This window comes from Lepus europaeus, chromosome 10 (genome assembly GCF_033115175.1).
Source record: "Lepus europaeus isolate LE1 chromosome 10, mLepTim1.pri, whole genome shotgun sequence".
In the NCBI taxonomy this organism is placed as follows: Eukaryota; Metazoa; Chordata; class Mammalia; order Lagomorpha; family Leporidae; genus Lepus; species Lepus europaeus.
Genome location: NC_084836.1, coordinates 2097643 through 2111251, shown reverse-complemented (window position 1 = coordinate 2111251; position 13609 = coordinate 2097643).

Genomic DNA, 13609 nt, shown 5'->3' with positions numbered 1-13609 from the left:
CCAGAACAGTGCCCACCTGCTGGACGGCAGCCTCTCCCAGGACACCAGGACAGCTCGCAGTCCCCTTAGTGTAGGGGCGGTCGCTGGCCAGGGCACAGTGGACCCCGGGGCTCCGTGGGGGCAGGTGCAGGAAGGGAGCTGAGGCCCTGGGTTGCGAACTGGAGTTCTCCCGAGCCGGCGGCTGCCCCGGGGGATGGGCCCTGGGCTTGGTGTTCCCTGGTGGGGGCGGCTGACGGACAGAGCTTCGGCGCTTCTGTGAGAAGGACGCAGTTGGGGGATAACTGCGCATTCTTGTCTGACCTGGAGAGACCCGGGACTGCGGATGCTTTTAACACATAAAAGGAGCTCTTACAGAACTAAAAAATAGGATTTCTACTTTTAAAATCACTGGTTAAGAATAAAATCCCAAATGACCATATTTATACTCACACAAACATGTTTTTGAAGAAGAGAAGGAACATAAGACATAAGCACAAAACCCCCAAAGCATAAAACAGAGACGCGGACGATCAACCATGTCCATGGGCTCGCAAACAAACAAATTTAATTTCTCACTAAAGGGAATGCGCTAAATCAAGTTACAAAATATGAACCTAAAATAATGCACCCAGGCCTTCCACTGCTACATCTACCTCAGTCCGTCCGTCCACCAGTCTCCTCCGTCCTCCCGTCACTCGTCCACCAGTCCCGCCCGTACACCTGTCCACGCACGCCCTGCCACCCACGCACTCTTCTGTCTCCACAAGTCCACACATCCTCTTATCTGTCCACACACCCACTCGGCTGCATGTGGACTCACCCGTGTGTCCGTGAGTCTGACCCCCACTTACCCATCTGTGAATGAACCTGTCCACTGCCCACGCATCCCTCTCCATACAGCTCCCCGTGTGCCTGCCCGTAGGCGCGCACTCCGCTGTGTGTCCACAGCTCTGTCTGGGCATCTGTCTATCGGTCTGCCTAGCAGTCGCCCACATATCCATGCATCCGTCCGCCCACCCCTCAGGCATGTATCTGTCAGTCATTCATTCACTGAACACTGAGCATCCCTCTGTTCTGTGCCGGGCCCTGGGCTTCCGAGCTGGTTCTGCGTGGTTCTCATACGTTGTGGGACCATCTGTAAGCGGATGTGAGCAAGCAGTCGCAGCAGTGGCTCTGATAGAGGCTGTGTGCTGGGAAATCTCGGGGGCTTCCCGGAAGAGGTGACTTGTGTAAGCGGGGCGTAGGACGTGCTTGGTGCCGGTGTGCTAGCCGCGGAGTTGGGGAGGTGGGCCTTCCGAGAAGAGGCGCAGGCTGCAGCCACACTGCTGGCGTGGAGGTGGCAGGAACCTGACATGGGCGGGGGCGGGAGCAGAAGGGGGGCTTCGAAGGCTCGGGTCGACAGACCCTGGGCTCCTAGCCGTCTGAAAGGGTTGCTCTCATTGGCTCTGAGGAGTCTCCCTGGGACGGTGGCAGTGTGCAGGGTGGGCCGACGAGGCTGGACGGGAGGTGGCCGTGGTGGCCCGGAGGAGAGACGGGGGGGCTGGGTCACAGCTCGGCAGTGAAGCCCCTGATCTTGGCGTGTTAGGAAGCTGCACCTGGCAAAGCTGGGAACATACAGGTCAGGCGGTTGCTATGGAAACATCACATGTTGCCTTCTGATCTGAGCAGGGTTGGCACGGAGTGCACCGACTGCCTGGGGTTTTCCAGGCATGAAGGTGGGGCCGGCTGCCCCGAATGAATACTGCCAACGAGATGTGTGTCGCCACTTCCCTCTGCGTGACGCCGCGTCCAGAGAGGGCTGCTGGGTCAGGGATGGGTGGACACGGAGCAGGCCTCTCCAGCCTGGGGGCGGGATGGGAGGGTAGTGAATTCATTAAGGCTGTTTAGGTCAATTCCGCCCGAGGGATGGTGACCTCACATAGCTCCGTGCCGCGGTCACTCGGCTGCAGGGAGGCGCAGGGGCGGAGGGCAGAAGCACGGGCGGCCTTTCAGAGCCCCTGCTGCCAGCTGCCCATCTGGTGGGTGAGTGGTCACAAAACAGCGACGAAGGTGACGTGGGTGGTGGTGATGAGGGTGGTGAGTGGTGGGTGGTGGTGGTGAGGATGAGGACGATTCATGGTGGTGAGGGTGAGGACAACTGATGGTAGTGATGGTGAGGGTGGTGGTGGTGGTGAGGGTGAGGGTGGTTGGTGGTGAGGGTGAGGGTGGTGGTGATGGTGAGGGTGGTGGTGGTGGTGATGAGGGTGATGGTGGTTGATGGTGGTTGGTGGTGAGGGTGGTTGGTGGTGATGGTTGATGGTGATGATGGTAATGATGGTGGTGGTGAGGGTGGTGGTGGTGGTGAGGGTGAGGACAACTGATGGTAGTGATGGTGAGGGTGGTGGTGGTGGTGATGGTGAGGGTGGTGGTGGTGGTGAGGGTGAGGGTGGTTGGTGGTGATGGTGAGGGTGGTGGTGGTGGTGATGAGGGTGATGGTGGTTGATGGTGGTTGGTGGTGAGGGTGGTTGGTGGTGATGGTTGATGGTGATGATGGTAATGATGGTGGTGGTGAGGGTGGTGGTGGTGGTGAGGGTGAGGACAACTGATGGTAGTGATGGTGAGGGTGGTGGTGGTGATGGTGAGGGTGGTTGTTGGTGGTGGTGAGGATGGTTGTTGGTGGTGATGGTGAGGGTGGTGGTGGTGGTGATGAGGGTGATGGTGGTTGATGGTGGTTGGTGGTGAGGGTGGTTGGTGGTGATGGTTGATGGTGATGATGGTAATGATGGTGGTGGTGAGGGTGGTGGTGGTGGTGAGGGTGAGGACAACTGATGGTAGTGATGGTGAGGGTGGTGGTGGTGAGGGTGAGGGTGGTTGGTGGTGGTGGTGAGGATGGTTGTTGGTGGTGATGGTGAGGGTGGTGGTGATGGTGCTTGGTGGTGACGATGGTTGATGGTGGTGGAGGTGACAGTGTTGATGGTGGTATCGGCGGTGGTGACGGTAGTGAGGACTGACACTATTTTGTGCTTACCTTTGCTGGTCGCTGTGCTGATCATGTTACCTAAATGACCTCACTCAGTTGTCACAACAGCCGTCTGGGGAAGCAGTGGCCTCACCCCTCACCCCTCACCCCTACTCCACAAGCAGAACCCTGAGCAGAGGGAAGCGGATGGGACGGTCACGTGACGGTCACGTGACTGACGTGCGCAGCCGTGGCCAGCTCCTCGGAGGTAGAGCGAGGCCCGGGCACCGGTGTTGTCTTCACCCCCATCTAGAAGTTCACAAGATGAAGGTAGAAATTGTTCCAGAAAAAAAGTCCCCCTCGGGAAGAGGCAGGAGCTGGGTCACATGACCGTGATTCCCAGGGAATTCCTGCCCCCCCCCCCCCTAGTGTGGCTGACGGCAGCGACCTGCGGCATCGTGTGGAGAACGGGGTGGGGGACAGCAGGTGGGGAGGCCTAGGGAGCTGCTCTGAGCCGCGTCTCCTGTGTGGCAGACTCTGCTCCCCTTCAGGTCCAGAGACACGTGAGGCCTGGCCATGTGGTCACCCCCACGTGGCACAGGCCCGACCCCTGGGGCCGTGTGGTCACCCCCACGTGGCACAGGCCCGACCCCTGGGGCCGTGTGGTCACCCCCATGTAGGCACAGGCCTGACCCCTGGGGCCGTGTGGTCACCCCCACGTGGCACAGGCCTGACCCCCGGGGCCGTGTGGTCACCCCCATGTGGCACAGGCCCGACTTGCCAGGCTGTGTGGTCACCCCCACGTGGCACAGGCCCAACCCCCGGGGCCGTGTGGTCACCCCCACGTAGGCACAGGCCTGGCCCCCAGGGCCGTGTGGTCACCCCCATGTAGGCACAGGCCCGACTCCTGGAGCATTTGTTGAGTGACTAAGTGATGGCTCCAAGATGAGTGTGCATGGTGGCGAGGCTGGGGCGTTTTCCCCTGGGACTTTCTGTGCCTGCGAGGGTCCCCAGCTCCCCAGGGCCGTGAGGGTGCCCGGCGCCCCCTCCTCAGGGCCCTCCACTCCCTGCCCTCCTGGCCGTGTCCGGGTGCAGCGGCCCCTGCGAGGGTCCCCAGCTCCCCAGGGCCGTGAGGGTGCCCGGCGCCCCCTCCTCAGGGCCCTCCACTCCCTGCCCTCCTGGCCGTGTCCGGGTGCAGCGGCCCCTGCGTCCCGCCGGCCTGGTCCTCTGTCCGTGTCCACAGCTGGCGCTTTTGCTCTGGGTGATTTCCCTTACCTGTTGCGCGTTTGCAGGAGCCACGCAGCTCTGTCTTCTGCCCGTCCCCCTGTCCCCCTGCACCCCGCTGTGCAGGCCCCTCCTCCCAGCTGCCCCGCCCCTTCTCTTCCCAGCAACAATTAAATGTCAATTAAATGGAGATTCATTCTCTCTAAAGAAACATTTGGTCACAGTCCCTGGCCCGGGAGCACCAGGCGGGCACAGGTGGCTGCGCGTTGGGGTGGAACCCACACTCCGGAGGGCACAGTGACCCCTGTTGCGCTGGGGTCCCCTGGGCGATGCAGTTAAGTGGGCGTCGTCAGGGCAGGATGTACGGGTCCGGGCGCCATCCGCGGCGGTCTGCCTTCCGGGGTGGCTGAACAGGCCAGGCACAGACAGAGGGCCCGGCTGCTCGCCCCACAGCCGACCGCAGTCCTGCGCCGGCCGCCCGCCCCACGGCCGACCGCAGTCCTGCCCCTGCCCAGCCCTCATCCCGGAGGAAATGCAGGTCCCGTCAGCAGAAGTCCAAGAACCGCAGGTGGGGCGGGGTCGGTCCCAGGCTGCAGCCTCCGGCCCCTGTGTCCTAGCCCCGTCCCCTCTGTGGCCCCGGTCCCCTGCTCAGTGCCCCCCGGGCTCTGTGTTCCTCAGCTCGCCTCCGGGGCCCAGCGTGGTGAGCGCCCAGCCGGGGCGCGCTGCAGACAAGCAGGGGCGGCCCGTTGTGGTCTTCTCTGTCCTGTGGCCATGGAGACAGGGCCGGGAGCAGAGAAGGGGTCAGGCTAAGCAGGAACCAGAGCCAGGCCCCAGGGCTGCAGCAGGGGCGGCCTGGCCAGGGCCGGCGGAATCCTCGCTCCCCTTCCCCTGCGGGGCCCAGTGGGCTGCCTCTTGTCTCCCCCGCCTTGCAGTGTGGCCTCCAGGTCCATCAGAAACGCTTTCAAATCCCCCAAGGGCGCCCCGTGGGAAGGAGGTGTCCACTCCCAGGGTTGGCCTTGTCCCCCGCAGGAGACAGAGTGGGAGGGGACCTCTAGGAGCTCTGGGCGGAGGAGGTTTCCCGCCTGACCAGCACCACCGATAGTCCTGGGAGGCGGGCCCTGCCCCGGAGCCCAGCGCAGCCCTGCCGGGAGGAGGGACCCTGGTAGCAAGGGCACGGAAGCAGGAAGCAGGTGCCCCAGAGGCTGAGGGAGCGCCCAGGCCGGCTCTCCTGTCCCCCAGCCCTAACGCGGCCTGCTCTGTGGTTGCAGCCCAGGCACCAAAGCCTCCTGCATTTGCTTCTGCCCTGGGCAGTGAGGGGACACAGCCCGTGAGGCCTCCAAAAGCCACCGCCCCTGCACGAGGGTGCTTGGAACAGCTCCTGAGAAGATGGAAGGAAGCACGAGTTTATTTTGTTGGAAAAAAAATCAGAAATCCGTGGGTCGTTTCTCACAGCTGCGTGGAGGAGGTTCCGGAGGTGGCGTTGCACTCCCGCACCCGGATAACCGGCCGGCGGCAAAGCGTGCCATCCCGGGGCCTCTGACCAATGAGCCAGCCGGGGCCAGCTCAGAGGAGACAGCTCCAGCACGCAGACGCTTCTCCGTGCCCCCCCCCCCCCGGCCGAGGCCACGTGGGTGGACTGTGCCGCGGCAGCGTTTCAGGCTCGGTTCTCGCAGAGTCGTCCGGGGGCGGCTGCGTCTCGGCCAGCTTCTGGTGCTGGAGGGGAACGCCAAGGGCAGGCGGCCGTGTGGAAGAGCGGTTTCTCTGGGCTCGTGGTTCTGGAGGTGGGAGGTCCACATGGCGTGGGCTGCGTCGGGAAGCCCTGCAGCGGGGGGCCGAGCCGGGCGCGGCGGCTCTCGCGCGCGGCCCCAGACCAGGCTCAGAGCAGCGCCCTTGTGAGAACCCCCTCGGAGGGCAGCTGCGATGCCTGTGCCTTCCCATTGGCCCCGTCTCTGAGAGCTTCTGCCCGGCCAGCAGCACCCCCTGGGGCTCAACCTTGAAGCACGGGCTTGGGGCGCCCTGGCATCGAAGCCGCGGCCCCTGCAGTCGTCCACGGGCTTCAGGTCCCCAGCGCGTCCCTGCGATGGCTCCACTGTCCGCGGAGTCGGTGTGTCCGTCCACTCTCCTGCTGCTACCCCTTGGACTGTTCCCAGTTTCCAGCTCCTGGGGGGGTGGGTGACCTGTGCTTCCTCTCCGGTATTTCCCTAGGATTGGAGTTGCTGGGTCGTGGGGCGATGCAGGCCTGGTGTTACCGCACACTTCCAGGCAGTCTTGCAGAACAACCGAACCATCTCGGGGGTCCCAGTGCCCCACATCTCCATGACCCTCGTCACTGTCAGCTGTGATTTCTGACCCGGGGAGTGTGAAGTGGCCCCCCTGTGGCTTCGGCACCCCCTCTCTCGTGACTGAAGGGCTGGGGCACACCGCACGTCTCCGTGTCCTTATCTGAGACGCCGATCAAGCCTTCTGCCCATTTTTAGTTGGTTGTCGTCTTGTTATTGATTCATGGCAGCTCTCTACACAGTACGTCGGTGAGTTCTTTGTCAGATATTTATTTGTGAATATTTTCCCCTCATCTGTGCATTTCTTTCCATGGAACAGTGGTTTTGGTGAGCAAGGGTTTTAAGTGTTGATGCAGTTAAATTTATATTTTCTTACATATTACTTCTTCGTGTCCTCTAAGAAGTACTTTCTTTTTCTTTTTTTAAAAGACTTGTTTGTTTATTTGAAAGTCAGAGTTGCAGAGAGGCAGAGAGAGTGAGAGAGAGAGAGGTCTTCCATCCACTGGTTCACTCCCCAGATGGCTGCAATGGCTGGAGCTGGGCCGATCCGAAGCCAGGAGCCAGGAGCTTCTTCCAGGTCTCCCACACGGGTGCAGAGGCCCAAGGACTTGGGCCATCTTCCACTGCTTTCCCGGGCCACAGCAGAGAGCTGGATTGGAAGTGGAGCAGCCAGGACTTGAACCAGTGCCCACATGGGATGCTGGCGCTGCAGGCAGGGGTTTAACCTGCTGTGCCACAGCGCCGGCCCTAAGAGGTACTTTCCTACCCCAAGATAGAGGAGAAGCTTCACTGTGATTTCTCCCGGGGGATCCGTCGTCTGTGACGCACCCGGGTTCTGTGTTTTCCGCAGTTAGCTCGTGGTCCCACTTCCCTATCTGAAGACTTCGCCCTCCTGCTGGGTTGCGGGCGCCTCGGCTGACTCTCAGGTGTGTGCTAGTTTTCTGTCGCAGCAGGATTCGTGCACAGAGACAAGACGCCAAGGCTTTTAACAGGAAGTCGTCTTCTATTATTGTGCCGGCCCGCGGCCCAGGTGGAAGTTCTCGCCCAGGGGTCTTCGATGTGTAGCCCGGTCATCTCCCTCCCACAGCCGCACGCATGCGTGTGACTGGATACTCTCGTGTAACAGGGCGGCCGCAGGAACTGATGGAATACTGGGCGTGCGTCCCTATGAGCGCTGGGCCCGAGGCAGTCTGGCGCGGGCTCACACCGCTGCTCTGGGCGCGCGAGCAGAGTGGAGCTGGTTCCGTGGCAGCCGAGCGGACTCCAGCTGACGCGTTCACAAGCAAGCGGATCGCAGCCACCTGACCTTGACTTTGATCCTGTCAGTTAGAAACAGGTTTAATTAGGAGACAAAGGCCCCTGCCACGCTCTTGCTTTGTGGAAGGCCCGAGGCTGGTTTGACGCTCAGAAGAGATAGTTTAGCTCCTGGATTGGAGGTGGGAAGTCCTGCGCCGTGCATGACCGTGGCACAGGTGCGGGCCCCCTGGCCCGGCCACATCCTGCAGGACACACGGGAGGGGAGGGCCGGCTCAGGGCCCACAGGAGCTCCCCCACCCCTTCCTGCAGCAAGGCCTCCCGTGACCTCCCTCCAGGCTCTCCCAGGTCCATCAGCACCTACGTGGCCACGCTGGGGACCAGGCTTCCGACGTGTGCCCGTGGGCGTGGTGGAAGCCGTGTCCGGAGCGTGGTCTTATTCTGGGAGCCGCCCTGCCCCACAGGGCTCTGTCTCTCTCTGTTCCTGGTCCATGTGGGAGTTCCTCTGGGTGTGTTCCTCCGTCCCAGTGAAATCCCTCGCCGTTCCGTGCTGTGTGGCTCCCGGGCGGCTCACTCTGCCAGCTCTGTTTGTCTAATGATGTCTTCGTCTCCCTTCCATATTGGAAGGCGTTTTCCCTAGACACAGGCTTTTCGCCCGACAGCCGCTGTTTCTGTGGGCATTTTCAAGCTGTCTCCCACTTGCATAGTTTCCGGTGGGGAGTCCGCCATTGCTCTTTGTTCTGTCTCACGGGAACCAATGCCTTTTCTCCTTGATCTGCTTTTTAAATATTTTCCCATTTATCTCTGGTTTTCGGCGTTTGGCTAGGATTTGCCCTGGTGTCTCTTCATCCTGCGTGGGGTTAACTGAAATGTTGGCTGTCTTAGCTGAGTTGGTGTGCAGTCTGCTGTCCAGTCCATTCAACAGATCATTCATGTCACAACAACGTTCCCAGCTTGTAATTCCTTTGTCGTGTTGTGGGGCTCCTGTTTCGCTGCTGGAGACTCCTCTTGGCTCATCCTGACCACGCCTTTGTCTAAGTCAGTCAACACCAGGCTTCCAGAAGAGCTTCCGAGGTTGTGTGTGCCCCATTTAACAGCTGAGAGCCCAGAGCGCTGGGGCGGGGCCGCGGCGTGACTCCACCTTAGCCACCCGTGGTGCCAGGTGTCAGGGGGCGAGGAGGGGTCCAGGTGTCAGGACGGTGAGGAGGGGTCCGGGTGTCAGGGGGCAAGGAGGGTCTGGGTGACAGGGGGTGAGGAGGGGTCTAGGTGTCAGGGGGTGAGGGAGGGTCCGGGTGTCAGGAGGGTGAGGAGGAGTCCAGGTGTCAGGAGGGTGAGGAGGGGTCCGGGTGTCAGGAGGGTGAGGAGGGGTCCGGGTGTCAGGGGGTGAGGGAGGGTCCGGGTGTCAGGAGGGTGGGGAGGGGTCCGGGTGTCAGGGGGTGAGGAGGGGTCCGGGTGTCAGGGGGTGAGGGAGGGTCTGGGTGTCAGGGGGCGAGGAGGGGTCCGGGTGTCAGGGGGTGAGGGAGGGTCTGGGTGTCAGGGGGCGAGGAGGGGTCCAGGTGTCAGGGGGCGAGGAGGGGTCCGGGTGACAGGGGGTGAGGAGGGGTCTAGGTGTCAGGGGGTGAGGGAGGGTCCGGGTGTCAGGAGGGTGAGGGAGGGTGGGTGTCAGGAGGGTGAGGAGGGGTCCAGGTGTCAGGGGGTGAGGAGGGGTCCGGGTATCAGGGGGTGAGGAGGGGTCCGGGTATCAGGGTGACAGGAGGGTGAGGAGGGGTCCGGGTGTCAGGAGGCTGAGGAGGGGTCTGGGTGACAGGAGGGTGAGAAGGGGTCCGGGTGTCAGGGGGTGAGGGAGGGTCTGGGTGACAGGGGGTGAGGAGGGTTCCGGGTGTTGGGAGGCTGAGGAGGGTCTGGGTGTCAGGAGGGTAGGGAGGAGTCCAGGTGTCAGGGGTGAGGGTGGGTCCGGGTGACAGGGGGTGGGGAGGAGTCCAGGTGTCAGGGGTGAGGGTGGGTCCAGGTGACAGGGGGTGGGGAGGAGTCTGGGTGTCAGGAGGGTGAGGAGGGGTCCGGGAGTCAGGAGGGTGAGGAGGGGTCCGGGTATCAGGGTAACAGGAGGGTGAGGAGGGGTCCGGGTGTCAGGAGGTGAGGAGGGGTCCGGGTGACAGGGGGCGGGGAGGAGTCTGGGTGACAGGAGGGTGAGGGGGGTCCAGGCGTCAGGAGGGTGAGGAGGGATCCGGGAGACGGGAGGGTGAGGAGGGGTCTGGGCGTCAGGAGGGTGAGGAGGGGTCCGGGTGACAGGGGGTGAGGAGGGGTCTGGGTATCAGGGTGACAGGAGAGTGGGGAGGGGTCCGGGTGACAGGGGGTGAGGAGGGGTCCGGGTATCAGGGTGACAGGAGGGTGAGGAGGGGTCCGGGTGACAGGGGGTGAGGAGGGGTCCGGGTATCAGGGTGACAGGAGGGTGAGGAGGGGTCCGGGTGTCAGGGGGTGAGGAGGGGTCCAGGTGTCAGGAGGGTGGGGAGGAGTCCAGGTGTCAGGAGGGTGGGGAGGAGTCCAGGTGTCAGGGGTGAGGGTGGGTCCGGGTGACAGGGGGTGGGGAGGAGTCTGGGTGACAGGAGGGTGAGGAGGGGTCCGGGTATCAGGGTGACAGGAGGGTGAGGAGGGGTCTGGGTGTCAGGAGGGTGAGGAGGGGTCCAGGTGTCAGGGGTGAGGAGGGGTCCGGGTATCAGGGTGACAGGAGGGTGAGGAGGGGTCCGGGTATCAGGGTGACAGGAGGGTGAGGAGGGGTCTGGGTGACAGGAGGGTGGGGAGGGGTCCGGGTGACAGGGGGTGAGGAGGGGTCCGGGTATCAGGGTGACAGGAGGGTGAGGAGGGGTCCGGGTGTCAGGGGGTGAGGAGGGGTCCCCTCCTTTTGCCTGCTCCAGGATCCGAGCCCCAGGCCCCTGGCCGATGTCTCTCCACCCTCATCCCCATCTCCAGACTGGCAGCCCCTCGGAGAGCTGAGCCGTGTGTCTCCTCAGGCGCCCAGTGGGTTGGGGGTTTGCAGTCCTGGCATTCAGCTACCCCGAGAATGGAGCCAGACCCCCACCCCGCCCGGTCCTCACAGGCGCCAGGGGTCTGAGCCGCAGGGAAGGCGGGCTGCCTCTGCGCTCGCCAGCCGCCGCCCCATCGCGTTTGCCTGGAATCGTCTGGTCAGGGGTCATCTAACCGTACAGGCCCTGCCAGGGGCCTGTTTGTCCTCGGAGCCCTCCGTCCTCACGAGGCCTGGCTGCTCTCCTGGGGCTGCTGCGGCCTCGCCCCTCACGGCCCCGGCTCTCCCAGACGTGTGGCCGCCCAGGCGCCAGGCGGGCGTTGGTCCTTGTCACCTGCTGGGGCCGCAGGGCCTCGCGAGCTGGCGCCTTTGCCGTCTGCCTTGCGGCCGTTTGGAGGCTCGCGGCTGCCTGGCGTCCTGCTCGGGGTCGATTGGTGGCGAGGTGGAATGGCGGTCATGTCTTAGCCAGCCCAACCGATCAGACCCCGCTGCAGACAGGTTTGGCTCAGTGCTGAAAAGCAGGCGACATCACTAAGGGGAAAACGAGAGAACAAAGCCGGTGAAGCCGGGGTGTGGGTCCTGAGCCGGAGGGAGCCGTTGCCCCGGGACCTGTCCGGCGCTGCCTGTGACGTGGGGAGAACGTGCGGTCCCGGCTGCTCCGCTTTGGATCCAGCTCCCTGCTACGGCCTGGGGAAGCGGTGTAAGGTGGCCCAAGTGCTCGGGCCCCTGCACCTACGTGGGAGGCCCGGGTGAAGCTCCTGGCTCCTGGCCTTGGCCTGCCCCAGCCCCTGCCATGCGGCTGTTTGGGGAGTGGATGGAAGATTTCTCTACCTCTCCTCTCTGTAATTCTGCCTTTCAAATAAATACATCTTTTCAAAAAGAGAAAAAGAAAGTGAGCCTGGGGTTCCCATGAGATGGTGGGGCTGACCTCTCGCTTCCCTCAGCAAGTCGGGGAGCAGGAGGGGTACTGTGGCCCTGGGTCACAGCCAACCCCAAATCCCCTGGACAGAGCCGCCCCAGTCATGGCCCCCGGGAGGGAGCCAGCCCAGCCACAGTCCTGGGAGGGAGCCGGCCCAGTCACGCCCCTAGGATGGAGCCGCCCCAGTCAGGACCCTGGGTTGGAGCCAGCCCAGTCAAAGCCCCCAGGACGGAGCCGGCCCTGTCACGCCACTGGGAGGGAGCCGGCCCAGTCACGGCCCTGGGTTGGAGCCGCCCCAGTCATGGCCCCCGGGATGGAGCTGCCCCAGTCAGGACCCTGGGGTGGAGCCAGCCCAGTCAAGGGACGGAACTGGCCATGTCACAGCCCTGGGAGGGAGCTGCCCCAGTCAGGACCCTGGGTTGGAGCCGCCCCAGTCAGGACCCTGGTTTGGAGCCGGCCCAGTCAAAGCCCCCAGGACGGAGCTGGCCCTGTCACGGCCCGGGACAGCCGCTGGTTCCAGGCAGGATATGGTGCCACGCCCTGGAGCCCTGAGAAACAGCACGGGCGAGGCGCAGGCACGCAGGGCGCGGGGGCGGCAGCGGGCTCTGAAGGAGGCGGAGAGACAGGCCCTGCACCTGTCTCTCGTCCTGGGTGATGGGGGTGGGGGCTCTAGGGAGACCACCCAGGAGCAGGTCACCCAGGGACGAAGCAGTGTGACCGGGGCCTGGGCCCTCCGGGTGATGGCGGCCATGGTAGCCGTCCCGGCACCAGAGCCTGAAGGAGGCCGTGTTCTGGAACACGGTGCTGTGAAAACGTGGGGCTGCCGGGGAACCGCTCTTCACAAATGGCCACCTCTGGGTCCTTCAGCCCCAGGCTGAGTCCCCAGACCCCCGTGTCCTGTGGGATGTGGCCCCGGCCCGTGCCCCCACCAGCCCTCCCGGCCGGGCAGATGCACTTCCTGTGGCGTGGTCAGACCATGGCCAGTTTTGCACGGGGGCAGCGTGATGCCGGCTGAACCAGAGGCCCGTCCCGGACGCCTGAGGACACAGAAGGGACCGGGAAGGGGCAGAGGACCTTTGCAGCGGGAGGGAGTCTGTGGGGTGGAGTGTGGGCGAGCTGGCTCGGCTGTCGTCACCTGTGTCACCTCGGGGAGTCAGGTCCCGTCCATCACGTGTGGTGCCACCCTCGGTGCTGATGTGAACGCGGGCAGGTGTTCAGACGCTGCGGGCTTAGCGCTCACGGGCAGTGGGCTGGGGGCTGGGAGGTGTTTAGGGCCTTGGGGGCGTGCTCTTGGAGGGTGGGCCTCATGGGAGGTTGGATTTGTGCTCAAGCTCTGCCTAGCGTCGCCCTCCCTGTCTCGTTCTCTCTCGGCCTCACTCTGCCCACGCCTGCCGTGCCAGCCTGCATCAGAGGCCGGGCTGCGGGCTCCAGTCCTGAGCCTCCAGCCTGGGAGCTCCTTCCCAGGAGGGGCCTGCCAGGCGTTTCAGGTAAGGCACCACGGCGTGGGGAGGGGCAGGTCTCGAGGTCAGTTCACACGTCGCCTGGCCCGAGGCTGCCGCCTCAGCATGAAGACACAGTAGCACTTCCCTCACTGTCCCCGCTCGGTCCCCTGTGAGGACAGGCGGGGTCTGGATCGTGGCCACTTCACAGGTGGGAAGACTGAGGCACACGGAAAGGCAGCAGCTGGGTTCTGGAGTCCTTGGGGTCCTGGGGCTGTGCGCGCGTGTGTGTGTCTGCGTGTGACTGTGTGTGTGTGTCTGCATGTGACTGTGTGTGCGTGTCTGTGTGTGTGTGTATGTGAGTGTATGTATGTGTGTGTCTGCATGTGTATGTGTGTATCTCTGTGTGACTGTGCATGTCTGCGTGTGTGTGTGCGACTGTGTCTGCATGCATGTGTGACTGTGTGTGTATGTGTGTGTTTGCGTGTGTATGTGTGTGTCTGCGTATGTATGTGTGTGTCTGTGTGCCAGGGCTCCGTGGGCCTCTCGCTCAGGGGC